The 12733-nt window shown below is 46.0% G+C and overlaps 1 protein-coding gene across 1 annotated transcript in view; it reads right to left on the bottom strand.

Annotated features, from left to right (window-relative positions):
- The window catches only part of GARNL3 (GTPase activating Rap/RanGAP domain like 3), a 149978-nt gene that overhangs the window by 134210 nt on the left and 3035 nt on the right, over positions 1-12733 (bottom strand). The gene's annotated exons all lie outside the window — the stretch shown is intronic.

Genomic DNA, 12733 nt, shown 5'->3' with positions numbered 1-12733 from the left:
CGAGCCCCATGTTGGGATTCTCTCTCTCTCTGCTCCTGCCCCGCTTGTGCGTGTGCTCTCTCTCTCAAAATAAGCTTTGAAAAAGAAAGAAAAAAAAAAAAAGGCCACCTTCATTCAGTAAGAGAAAGCTCTGCCTAAAGTGCTTCTGGAGAATCACCAAAGGAGGGACCTCCCGGCCATCACCATGTGAGTCCAGGAGTGCTTGGGTCTTCTCTCCTCATTTCCAATTAAAATATGCAAAAAAAAAAAAGCCACTAAAAGGGCCTATACTCGCAACAACACTGTAGATGAAAAGAACCAAATCCACACTTCAAGACTGAAAGCATACACAGTACCTAAGCTGCAAAAGCCTGTTGAATCAAGCGGCGCACAGGAATAAATGGAGAAATGGGTTCCTGCAACCTGTCTGGCTCCTTTCTCTGATGACACAGCGAGGAAGGTGGGAAAGGTAGTTGTGGGATGAAGGGGCGGCTCTGTGAGAGAAAGGGGGGTATCTCTGCTCCCGACTGGCCTTATCTTCTGAGCCAATTAGCAGCCTTCTTCACTCACCTCTACTTCTAGTGACAAGTAAGCAAACAAAATCCAATTACTCGGAAATGCAAAAGTAGAAATAAAAAGCTATCTGAGATGACGCTGTGGCCAAAAGGGCCTCTTCATAATGCCTTCTCAGTAAAGACTGTGACAAGGCCGAGCGCAGAAGGCCTGCTGGCTCAAGCAGCAGCGTCAATGAGGAAGAGGCATCTGCACGGGGAACCACCATCCTGCCGCGGACTGGATGCCAAGAGAAGGGAGTCTATACAGGCTGGTGGTGTGGAGCCAGACAGGCGCTGCCCACTCGCAAGCTGCTACAGTGGTACCAGTGAGGCTGCAGGCATGTTAAAAAAGAAAAAAAGTCCGCCGTTGCCAGGTCGCCCTGGCATCCTCCTTTGTGAGCCATGACCCAGCTTCCCCCCTGTGGCTTCCTGGCCCCAGGGAGCCCACAGGCTGCATACCTGAGCCAGACTTCCAGATAATCTTAGCCTAGGATGGCTTTAGGCTATTTATCTCGGCACCAACCAGACAGACACCAAAGGCCCAAGCCTTCCACATCTGACAAACGGCAAGAAACAAGGATCTCGGATGTTATCAGTTGTTCTTTACTCAGTGAGACGCGCCCCCCCCCCCCAAGTCTTCCGAAACCCGGACTCCCTAGAATTTATGGCTGCCTTAGCAATAAACAAACAAACCAACCAACCAACCATGAAGCAGGGCTTCTGGATGAGAGATACAATTTTTGTTTCCTTTTGAACCCTCCAGACTTTTTAAATTACAAAAAAAAAAATTACTTATATGCAAAAGATTTATTAAGATTGTGCTCCTAGGGGCACCTGAGTGGCTCAGTCGGTTAAACATCTGACTCTTGATTTTGGGCTCGGGTCGTGATCTCATAGTTCGGGAGTTTGAGCCCCACGTTGGGCTCTGTGCTGACAGCGTGGAGCCTGTTTGGGATTCTGTCTCTTTTTCTCTCTGCCCCTCCCTTGCTCGTGCTCTCTTTCTCAAAATAAATAAAAATAATCTTAAATTTTTTGTTTTAATGTTTGTTTATTTTTGAGAGAGCGAGCGAGCGAGCGTACGTGTGAACATGAGCAGGGGAGGGGCAGAGAGGGGCACACAGAATCCAAAGCAGGCTCCAGGTTCTGAGCTGTCAGCACAGAGCCTGACACGGGGCTTGAACTCACGAACCATGAGATCATGACCTGAACCAAAGTCGGATGCTTAACCGACTAAGCCACCCAGGCGCCCCCCTAAAAATAAACTTAAAAAAAAAAAAAAAAAGCGCACTCCTAAAAGAAGCCCACAAAGGAGTGGAGGAAGCAAGGCAGGGCCATGAGGTTTCATTTGCAGGCAAAGTCCTCTGAGGGGACAGCTTCAGGTTGGGTGAGCTGGGCTGTCCAAAGTGGCCACCACTTGCCACATGGGACAACTGAGTAACTGAAATGTGGGCAAAGTGAGATGTGGAAGCATGAAATACACATTGATTTCAAAGAGTTAATACACATACAAAAGGATTTTAGACATCTCATTAATAACTTCTAGATTGATTACGTGGAGATAAAATTCTGTTACTAGCAGAATTAATTTTAAAGTGACCACTAGAAAATGTAAAATCATCTATGTGGCTTGCTTTAGATTTGGGACAGCATCTCAGCTGTCCCGCCTGAGAGAAGGAGCTGAGGGCCAAAGGTGGGGTTGGGGCAAAGCCCCAGGTACGCGGAGCCCTGCACGAACGCACAGAGCAGCTACAGAGGAGCGAGGGCAGCGCGTCTAAGAAGAGGCAAGGCTGGTGTGGGTGTTGGAGCCACAGTGCACTGAAGAGGGGAGGGGAGAAGGGCCCAGAAATAGTGAGGGGACCTGGGGGGTACCTGACTGTGCCCACAACATCCATGTCCACTCCCTTCCTGCTTCCAGTTACCAGAGCGGTGGATCCGTAGGGCTCCTTTCTCTACCTGTCTGCAAAGCTTGGTGGGATGTTTACATATGCAGACTGTGCAATATTCTGGCACTTTTCTACCTAAACACACTCTTAGACACCTCTGTAAGTCAATCACTACAGGTACTTTTTTTTTTTTTTTTTTTTTTTTTATTTATTTAAGCAATGTCTACACCCCAAGTGGGGCTCGAACTCATGACCCCAAGATCAAGAGTTGCATGCTTTTCTGACTGAGCCAGTCAGGTGCCCCTACAGGTACATCTTTAATACGGAATATTATAGAATGAGATAAACCTTATATACGGCTTCCATTCAACCTTTTAGTTTACTGTAACCTTTAAAGACTTAGATTCTTTCATTGTCTTAGCATGTGATTCTCTAGCCCTTGACTCTTTAAGTTTGTTTAAAAATACTTAAATGCTAGCTCTTTTAGACTTTGCCAACCAATTGTATCCGTTTGCCAGAACTTTACCCTTCGAGTTTCGCTTTTTAACCTTTCGGCTACTTCTTGAGCTTCATTTTCTAACTGTTCAAATTCTGTCTCGTCACTGGTCCGTGTCAATCCTTTCATTCATTTGTTATCTTTTTTAGGCTTAACTTCCCAATTTAAAAAAAATGTATTTTCCTCTTAATCTCCTGACATTTTATCTTTATGGTCTCGCTCCTTAATATAGTTAGCAATTGAGGAACTTCTTGGAAGGATGGCAGAGTAAGTGTGCTTTGGCATAATTCCTTGGAACCCGCGGAAGTAAGCAAAAATAGTCCAATATATAGAAGAAATTTACTGAAATAAGAGAATGGCCAAACTCCGTGCTCTGAAGATCCGCTATACACAGTATGTGTGGACGAATTTGAAAGCGAACACCGCGTTCCACCACCTTACGTAAGGTGAGGGAGGTGAGCAAGAATGTTCTAAAGGCCTGACAATACCTGATTTGGGGGAGTGAGGACTGGAAGCCTGGGCAAGACTGGGAAGAAGCTGTTTCTTCTCACTCTTTCTCTGTCTCTCTCTCACGTCCACTGCCTCAGCACGCTAATAAGAAGGGCTGGCCTAATCTGAGGAAAGGCTGAAGGCGGGAGGAAAAAGTCTATCTTAGGAGCCATTTGACCCTCTTGAAAGACGTTAGCCAAAAGTACACTGGAGTCCACCACAAGAAGGCCCGCGAGTCATGGGAGGTGATGCTGACCCAGGCCCCCTTCGGAGGGGCCTGTTTGCCCTGGAAATTCCAGGCGAGTCCTGCCACGGGCTCACAAACACCACAGGCACGGGGGCTGGCAGATGGGAACAAGAGCCCGAGGAGAGAGGAAAAACAGATGGCACATTCCCACGGTCTCTGGACTCTTCCTGCTTCCTGAGGAGCATCGAGGCCAGACCTCCAGCTCCAGCTCTGACAGAGAAGATGCACCGTTGCTCAGAAGACTAGGGAAGGGAGTCGAGGTAAATCTGCCCACGTTATTAATGGTTAAACACAGACCCGGACAGAACTGCTTCAATTCTGAAAGGGACAGGCAGGAACAAACCAGCCCAGGACCTATGAAAAAAACGTTTGCCAAAGGCAGATGAAGAGGACAGACCAGAAGATTTTTAACAGGTATCGGATGAAAACATGTTAACAGCTTTGTTTTCTCAAACAGAACAAAAAAACAAAAAAACAACAAGAACTCTCTCAAAACAAATGATCAAATAACACAACAGACTTCATATGGCTCTAAGGTAAAATGCCCTAGAACTGTGGCTGGGAAAAGGCTGATTCAGTGTCCTTGTGCTTCCTGGGAGGGAGACGGGCCCGAAGGAGAAGACAACAGGCGCTGGTGAGCGAACCTCTAGGAGGGGACCTTTGGCAGGTGCCTGGGTTTTTACGCAGAGCAGCCCTCAGAAACAGTTTACAGTTTTCCCCTCTCAGGTTGTAACTCCCAAGCCCTCAGTGTGCCTTGAGTGTTAGTGTCGTGAGTCTTAAGGGATGTGAGCAGAGACATGTGGACTGCTTCACAGTGAGCTCTCTGCTGATGGCCGCAAGGAAGCATCAGCAGCCATTGAGCGGAACTCAGCCGGGCGCCTCAGGTGGGGACCAGCAGCTGCGGTGGCCGAGGCCAGGCCCCGTCCGTGATGCAGCAAGAAACAGACCACGGAAGGACGCCACTGGGGCACCAGTGCTGTCTCCAACGCTGGGAGGCAGACCCCCAAAGGCAGCAGCAAAATGACATAAAAGGCAACAAGGTCTCAGTTCTGGCTCCTTCGAAGTGGCTGACCTCCCCCTCGGTGCAGGCTGCGCTGATCACAGAGCTTCCGCTGACATCCCAGGAGGAACCTGGAAGCCTTCTGAGAGCCACACCCACTCCCTTGAGCCCTTGATCTTACGCATTAATCCTTGCTCTGATTGTTGGCTGAAAACAACCTCAATCAAGCACACATCATCATTCTTGCCTCTCTTCAAATCAACGTCAGCTTTTGGGGTCTGAGCTGGCTCAGCAGTCAAGGGAGGGAGCGGAGCTCGGGGCATGGGAAGGCAGAATCCCTCTGTCTGCAAACGTTATACATTTGTTCACTGGTACCTTGTCTCCTCCCTCCACTAGAATGTTCTCTCCATGAGAGCAGGAGCCCCACCTGTCTCATTCACTGGGTATCTCCGGTGCCTAGCAAACAGAAGTACTTGCTATTTGCTGAATGAGTAGGTGACCATGTGAATACAAAACCACGAGGGAAATATTCGCTTGGAATAGGGAGACTATGTCAGACTATTTTGGCCTTTCTTGAATGAGGGCACACTGGTGGCTTGAATCAGACCGCTGTGGGACCTGCTCTATTTCTTTGCCCATCTCTGACAGGCAGCTACTTTGTGAGCATTGTGACAAGCGCATGGAGCAAAGACGATCCATCTGCAAGACATCAATCCAGGCCTGATATATGGCACTGACACTGGAAAATACTTAATGGCTGGCAGCCCCTCTAAAGACACTTTCCTCTCCTGTCATAAGATGCAAGATAGGTCCCTACGCCCTCACTTCCATTTGTGCTAAAACTATAGAATCATTGACACGGAGAGTTGGCAAGTCTACTTCAGCCAGCTAGCTGAGGGCTGATTTCTCGTTTTTACCTCCCTACAGGAACCCTCACTGGCTTGCTACTAACTTTTGATCCACGTGTCTAATTGATTTTTGCCGTGATTAAAGAAAGATGCTGTTTGTGGCAGTCCCCGTGGAATGACTTACTCAATACCCATCGCAGCCCCATTCCGGTGCGCAACAGTTAGAAAGCTGGAACGTCAATGTCCTACCCTTCGTTGCAGTTCAGAGTTCTGCAGATGAATTCGATTCCACAAATCAGATGCACTCACGAGAGCCTCTCCCTCAGAACAAAGTCTGGAGGATTCATAAAGAGGATACGGGGCGCCATCTTGCTTTCAGAGATCATGACAGAGCTGTTGTGGTTCTGGAGTCAGCAGCTTCCTGAATCTATAGCTTTCTGAAGCCTCAGTGGCAGCTTGGGGATCAAAGCAGAGTTGGTAGCATGGCTCTGCAGCTAGCTAAGGTGGTGACAGCTGCTTGACCCGTCAGCTTCTTGTTATCAATGGCAGCCTTCCTGGTCAGGGCAGAGCACAGTGGTTCTGGGGCCTCGGAGCTATTCCTGGGGGCTCCCAGACTCTCAGACTGGAGTCTGCTATCCACCCTGCCAACAACTTTGTAAGCACTCAACTCCCTGTGCCACAATTAAATCTCATTCTGCTTATACCAGGTAGAGAGGACTCTGTGGTCTGCAACTGGTTCCCGAATGACAGGCCTCCGAGAGGGATGTTTATCAGATTGGATTTTGAGCTGAATGGTTCATGTGACCCTGTGCAGAGTGTGGAGCAGGGCAAGAGTTTCTTCTGTGGGGGTGTAATGGTGGGTATAACCTTCAGTGGCAACAACGTAAGACTGGACTTCTCCGGAATATGTGGAAATTCTGCCTTTTGAATATAAGAGAGAGCGTGCTTAGAGCACTAAGCCGTTTCTGCTCACACGGCGAAGAAGTGCTGAAGGACAAGCAAAAGGACAGCATGCTAATTGGAGGTGCTTCTCAGGTCACTGCTGGAGGTGGGTAACGATTATGCTATCCCTGTCCCTGACCAGCTTAACACTGCTTTGCGTCTTTTCAAGTGTGCCACCAAAAACTGGTGTATCCACAAGTGTGCTGAAAACACAAAAGAGTTGAGAAATACTAGTCTAACCTATAGATGCTTTAACATCTCCAGTAATACAAATTTTGCTGCATCTTGAAGCAAGCCGTGCTAGCATGGGGCATACTGACTGCTGGAATGTACTTTCATGTATTGAGCCCAATCTGTTTTATTATCCCTCATACCCACTGTGATTTTAGGTCTAGCCCAGGGCCATACACAGAGTGGAGTGGGCCCAATTCCTTTTTCATTTGACACGCTTTCAAATCTGGGCAGGCAGCTATTATAGCCTCTGTGAATTTTCTCTTTATCAAGTAAAACACCCTCCCCCGCTACTGAAATCTTTTCTCGTTACTGGATTGGTCCCATCGGACATAAACTTCTCTTTAAAACAAAAGCAAAAGCAGAAAACCCCAAATCAAAACCAAATAAAACCAACCAACAATTTTTCAACTCGTAGCCCTTCCACGCCAGAGGAGAGCTCACTGTATTCATGGTTTCTAGTTCCTTTCCTTGATCTCTTGAAGTCAAGCCAGGGTGACTTTCACTCTCGCTGTTCCAAAGAAACTGTTCTTGTCAAAGGCCACCAATGACCCCGCGATGCTAAACCCAACAGTCAGTTCTAAGTTCTTTCTCTTGTTTGACCTATCAGCAACATCTGACACAGAGAATCATTACCCCCCCCCCCCGTTTTATTTTTTAGACTGTTTATACTGATTTCCCCCCAACCAATTTTTTTTTTAATTACATCCTGTATCCGTGACACAATGGTTTCACATTTAACTCTCCAAGTCTAAATTTTAGTTGGGATTTATGCGAACAGTTCATGAAAGTCCATCAAATTACAGTCGTCCTTTCTAATGTTTAGTTAGTGATTCCTTTTCCCTAAAGTCTTCTGGTATCCTTCCCCCCCCCCACCCCCCACCCCCCCCCCCCCCCCCCCCCCCCGCCCCGCACATTTGTTTCCTTCTCCTATTTCACGGTGATTCACAGTTGCAGTGAGGGAACAAACAAAAACCTTAATGGACTCTTTCACAAACTTCCTACCCAAGATCCCTATCTGTGCTATCCAGCGAGGGAGTGGCAGAGCACATGTGGCTGCTGAGCACTTGAAATGTGGCTCGTCTCCACTGAGATGCCGTGAGTGTAAGATACACACCAGAATTCGAAGAAAGTACCAAAAGAAAAAGTAAATTATCTTCGTTATTTTTAATATTGATTACATGTTAAAAGGGTCACGTTTTGGATATAGTAAGTTAGCAAAAATAACAACTGTTAAAATTAATTTCACCTGTTTCTTTTTACTTTTTAAGATATGGCGACCACAGGGGGTGAGTCAGCCTGGCTTACTCAGTCGGTAGAGTACGTGACTCAATCTCAGGTTGTGAGTTTGAGCCCCGTGTTGGACACGGAGCCTACTTAAAAAAAAAAAAAAAAAAAGATATGGCTCCTAGAAAACTTTAAATCCCATTTGTAATTCTACACACTTGCTATGCTATGACCAGAAGAAGCCACTCGCTTCTTTTCACTTAACGTCTACGAATATCCTCGGTATCTTTCCAACTCAGAAAACAGAGATTGACGTCAATCTTTTTAATCTTTTTGGCATCAAATCATTAGCGTTATAGTGCTATGCTCCCAATGGCTTTTTTTTTCTCTTTTTTACTTTCACAAGCAATCCTGCAGGAACAGGAACAGCCTTTAACATAAACCTCCTTCGGCAGCGACACCTCGTTGCTAACCTGCATCTGCCTCCTGTCCTCCAAGATCCTAGCTCCAGAGACAAGCAGATGTGTGGCTCATATTTTCCCACACCCCTGCACTTGCATATGCTGCTTTAGAAATTTTTCTCCCTCAGGAAAACCAGCAGTGAGTCTCACTGTACAGGCCAAATGTCTAATAATTTTCTTATAGCACTGTCTGTCAGGCTCCATCTCTGCTCAGATCTTTAACTCTGGAAACCAGACAACCAAACATAATTTCTCATATTAACCTTCTAAAGCAAAATGAATTTGACTATTGTCTTCCTCTGAGAAAGGAAGCTGGTTTGCATTAACTTAAACTCTTGGCGAATAATAAAACTTGTTTTTTCCCTTCTCTTAGGAGAACAGACATAATATGAAAATTAATTTTCTTCTGTTGGCCCTAAGAGCCCATTATGTCAGCCCAATACAAGACAGCTCTTAATAATCCTTCCCAGGAAGACTGCTGTTTTTCCAAAAGAAAACTGACAGCGGCAGATTTATTTGTGATTAAATACTTAACAGCCCAACACAAACAAAAAGAATAACTACATAATATAGAGGAGTGAAGATTATGAAAACAGCCCACATTAAAATAATTGTTTATGAAACTACCTGGGGGAAGAGAGTCTCCTGGAAAAAAAGAAAAAAAAAAATCAAAGAATCTCGAAGTCGGGAGAAACGCAAGGAAGAAGGCGGCAATACAATGCATAAGAGACAATTGTTCTTTTGTGACCCTATCTTGGCCTTGAAAGCCATGTTCAGGAACAAAAAGCTTTTGTCTTGTATTCTCACAAGGTGTGGGTTATATGCATTACTAACAAGGAAGCCACTATGTAGGAAGCAATATTTGAGAAAGGAGAAAATATGTTTTCTATTTGTGATTCAAAATCTCTATGTAGGGCTCCGCACCCACTGCAGCTAAACTTAGTAAGCATACTTTCAACACTCAACTAAGGTAGTCTTTTACGACGAGAACTAAAAGATGCAGAAATCCCAATGCTGTGACTCTCGGGTGGCATCAGGGTATCTGTATTTTGAAAAGCTTCCCAAATGTGGTGATACCTTTTTTTGAGGGGTCAAACCAGTATCCAGTTCCCTTCTGGCAACAGCACTACGGATTTTCCTTTGGGCAATCACTGCCTCTTGGTCTCTATGGATGGAAGCAATCTAATCCCTCTGTTCTGGGTTGGGCACTTGATCTAGACTCGGCCAATCAGCATGCTTTACCCACTTCTGGCCAAAAAGACTGGTTCAGGGATGAGCATACAACCCGAGAGATACAATGAATGCCAAGCTTGGGAAACATGCTCTAGAACGATTGAAAGAGAGGCACTACCTTTCTGCTGGGATTGTATACTGGTAGAAAGTAAGCCCGCAGCGCCTAGGTGGCTCAGTTGGTTAACTGTCAGACTTTGGGTCAGGTCATGATCTTGCAGTCGGTGGGCTTGAGCCCTGCGTTGGGCTCTGTGCTGACAGCTCGGAGCCTGGAGCCTGCTTTGGATTCCGTGTCTCCTCTCTCTCTCTGCTCCTTTCCCACTCGCCCTCTGTCTCACTCTCTAATATAAATAAACATTTAAAAAATTAATTAAAAAAAAGAAAGTTAAACCCAAAATGGTTAACTTTCTTTGCCTAAATGCGGAAAGACCTGGAAAACAAAGTCAACCCAGAAAATGAAGAAAGCCTATGGATTTGAGCACCTGGGTCTGTCGTATCCCAAAGCTTGCTTGGTTTACTCCAGAATGTTGCAATTGCATGAACCAAAAAGAAAAATTAACAACTGGTAAGGCGCCCATCAGAAAAGATGCGATGCGTTACTAATCCTGCTTGCGGCTACAGAAGAACTGCTTGATGATCACACTGGGGTAGCCAGAAAGGAGTAAGAACCAGTTGACCACTGAGTCTGCACCCCACCATCCAAGCCATCACTTTTTACCTGGCATCAGAGCCACAGGCATTGTTGCTGCAAGTAGCTATGAAAGCAGAATCGTGAATGATTCGTGGTAAACATAATGAGGCAAGCTTTGACTTCATTATTAAGGAAAGGTCATAGAGTTGCCCAATAACAAAAAAGCTCGCAGTAGTGGGCTCCTTGACCTTAGACGTAATAAGCAGAAGGTGATCAGCTGTGAAGTCTGTTGTAAAAAAAAAAAAAAAAAGAAAAAAAAAATTCCGGCAGGGACCTAGCAGGGTGGTTTCCAAAATCTATCCCTGGACCTGTAGTACTGTAAGCTTGTTAGAAATACAATTCATAGGAGGTGCCTGGGTGGCTCAGTCGGTTGGGCCTCTGTTCGCCTCAGGCATGATCTCAGGGTTTGTGAGTTTGGGCCCCACGTCGGGCTCTGTGCTGACAGCTCGGAGCCTGGAGCCTGCTTCGGATTCTGTGTCTCCCTCTCTCTCTGCGCCCCCCTCCCCCTGCCCTCCGGCTTACCCCCCTCCCTCAAAAATAAATAAATAAACATTAACAACAACAAAAAAGAAATAATACAATTGATAGACCCACCCAGACCTAGTGAATCAGAATCTGTGGGGGTGGGTCCCAAGAACTGTTCTGAGAAGTCCTCCTAGTGATTCTCATGTATGTTCGGTTTGAGAACCACCGTATTTGGACAAGAGAGCCTGGTTCCCAAATACAGTTTCCTGAGCCCCATCCCCAGAGATTCTGATTCGGCACATTTGAGGTTGGGCTTAAGAATCTGCATCTCTAACAAGTTGATGCCGTAGGTCCAGAGACCACACTTGAAGAACCGCTGAGAGGCTAACTCAAGTGATGCGTTGTTGAAAGTCTTTGACCTTTAGAATCTGCCTTTCAAATTCAATCCTACACGTTAGTAACCCTAATACTGTGGCTCACGTGTGGTTCGGCTCCATGAAGTGTTGCGGCCAAAATGATAGTAAAGCAATAGAGTCACTTAAAATAACTCTGTTTCATCAAATGTATTTCTCGATCACCACAAAGTCACAAAAGATAATAGATATATTTCTTAAAATATATCTTTGAGCCACGAAAACAAGAGGGAGACCTGTTAGTCTCCCTCATACAAGGTGGGTGAGTTTCTGTACCTCTCCCCTCTAAACACCCCCTGAAAGTTTTTTATCAGCCAGTTTTCACCACTGCCCTGTGTGCCTAGTGCCGTCCTCAATCCCTCTCTTCCTAAATCTGCAGCTCAAAAATGCAAAAAAGCAAGGCAGGACCTTGCTCTGAGGGTAGGGGAGGAGGAGAAATTAAATAAAGCTAGAATTTTAATGAGGCAAGAGGAAGGGAAAGGTTGAGAACTTGCATATAAATGTTAATCATTTTTGTCCATAACAGTTGCCATTTAGTAATGCTCTGTGCCAGATGCTGTTTTTAGTGCTTTGCATAAATCAGTTCACTTAAAGCCGACATCAGAACTGTAAGATAGGTGTTACCGTCATTTTACAAATGGGTTAACCAAAGGTCAGAGGGTTAAGCAACTTGGCCAAGGCCACACACATGACAACCGAAAAGACAGAAACTTGAACCCAGGCGTGTCTCACTCTATAGCCCTCGTTCTTGAACACAATCTGATACGCCTTCCTAGAAAATGAGAACAAACACATCCAGGGCAAGGGGTTTAACAGCCTAAGTGTCTTGCCCTCTGGCCTCCACATTTCCCAGCTGGTCTTTCTCATCGCCACCTGGCTGGATGCCTAACGCCTGGGCCATACCTTCCTCCTTTACATTCATCACGGACTGTGTCTGCCTGCCAGTGAACAGAGCTGACACAGGATATTTAGCAAAGACAGTTGCCATTTTGAAAGTAATGCTTTTTTTCCCGATGTCAACAAGATGATTGAGTAAATATGGTTAAACCAGATTCCGAAAGGCCCCATACACGAGATGGTGGCATTTAAACTTTTTGCACAACAGGAAATGAGTAGTAATTGAGGACTCTGGAGTCAGGGAGGCGAATCTGGCAGCATGCTCACAAGTGAGGCTGAGGCTCTCATCCCTGGTGGTCTGTCAGAATCACCGGCAGAGCCTTCTAAGCACCTCCACACCCCATCAACACCCTGAACTTTCTGGAACAATAGGCCTGCTGTAGGGACCCACACACTCACGTGGTTAAGATATATCACAGGTGATTTTTCTTCTCTCGGCCCTAATTGTCCATTCTGTCAACCCAATACAAGCCAGCTGTTAATAGTTTCCCTTAAAAGTGACATAATTGGATTAATGAATCAAAGAGGAATTTTTTGAGAGAGAGAGAGAGAAAGGGAGAATATCTCAAGCAGGCTCCATGCTCAGTGCGGAGCCGGAGTCGGGGCTCAATCCCATGACTCTGGGATCATGACCTGAGCTGAAGTCAAGAGTCAGAAGCTCAACCGACTGAGCCACCCAG

This window comes from Lynx canadensis, chromosome D4 (genome assembly GCF_007474595.2).
Source record: "Lynx canadensis isolate LIC74 chromosome D4, mLynCan4.pri.v2, whole genome shotgun sequence".
Lineage (NCBI taxonomy): Eukaryota > Metazoa > Chordata > Mammalia > Carnivora > Felidae > Lynx > Lynx canadensis.
This window is presented reverse-complemented; position numbering and strand designations above follow the sequence as displayed.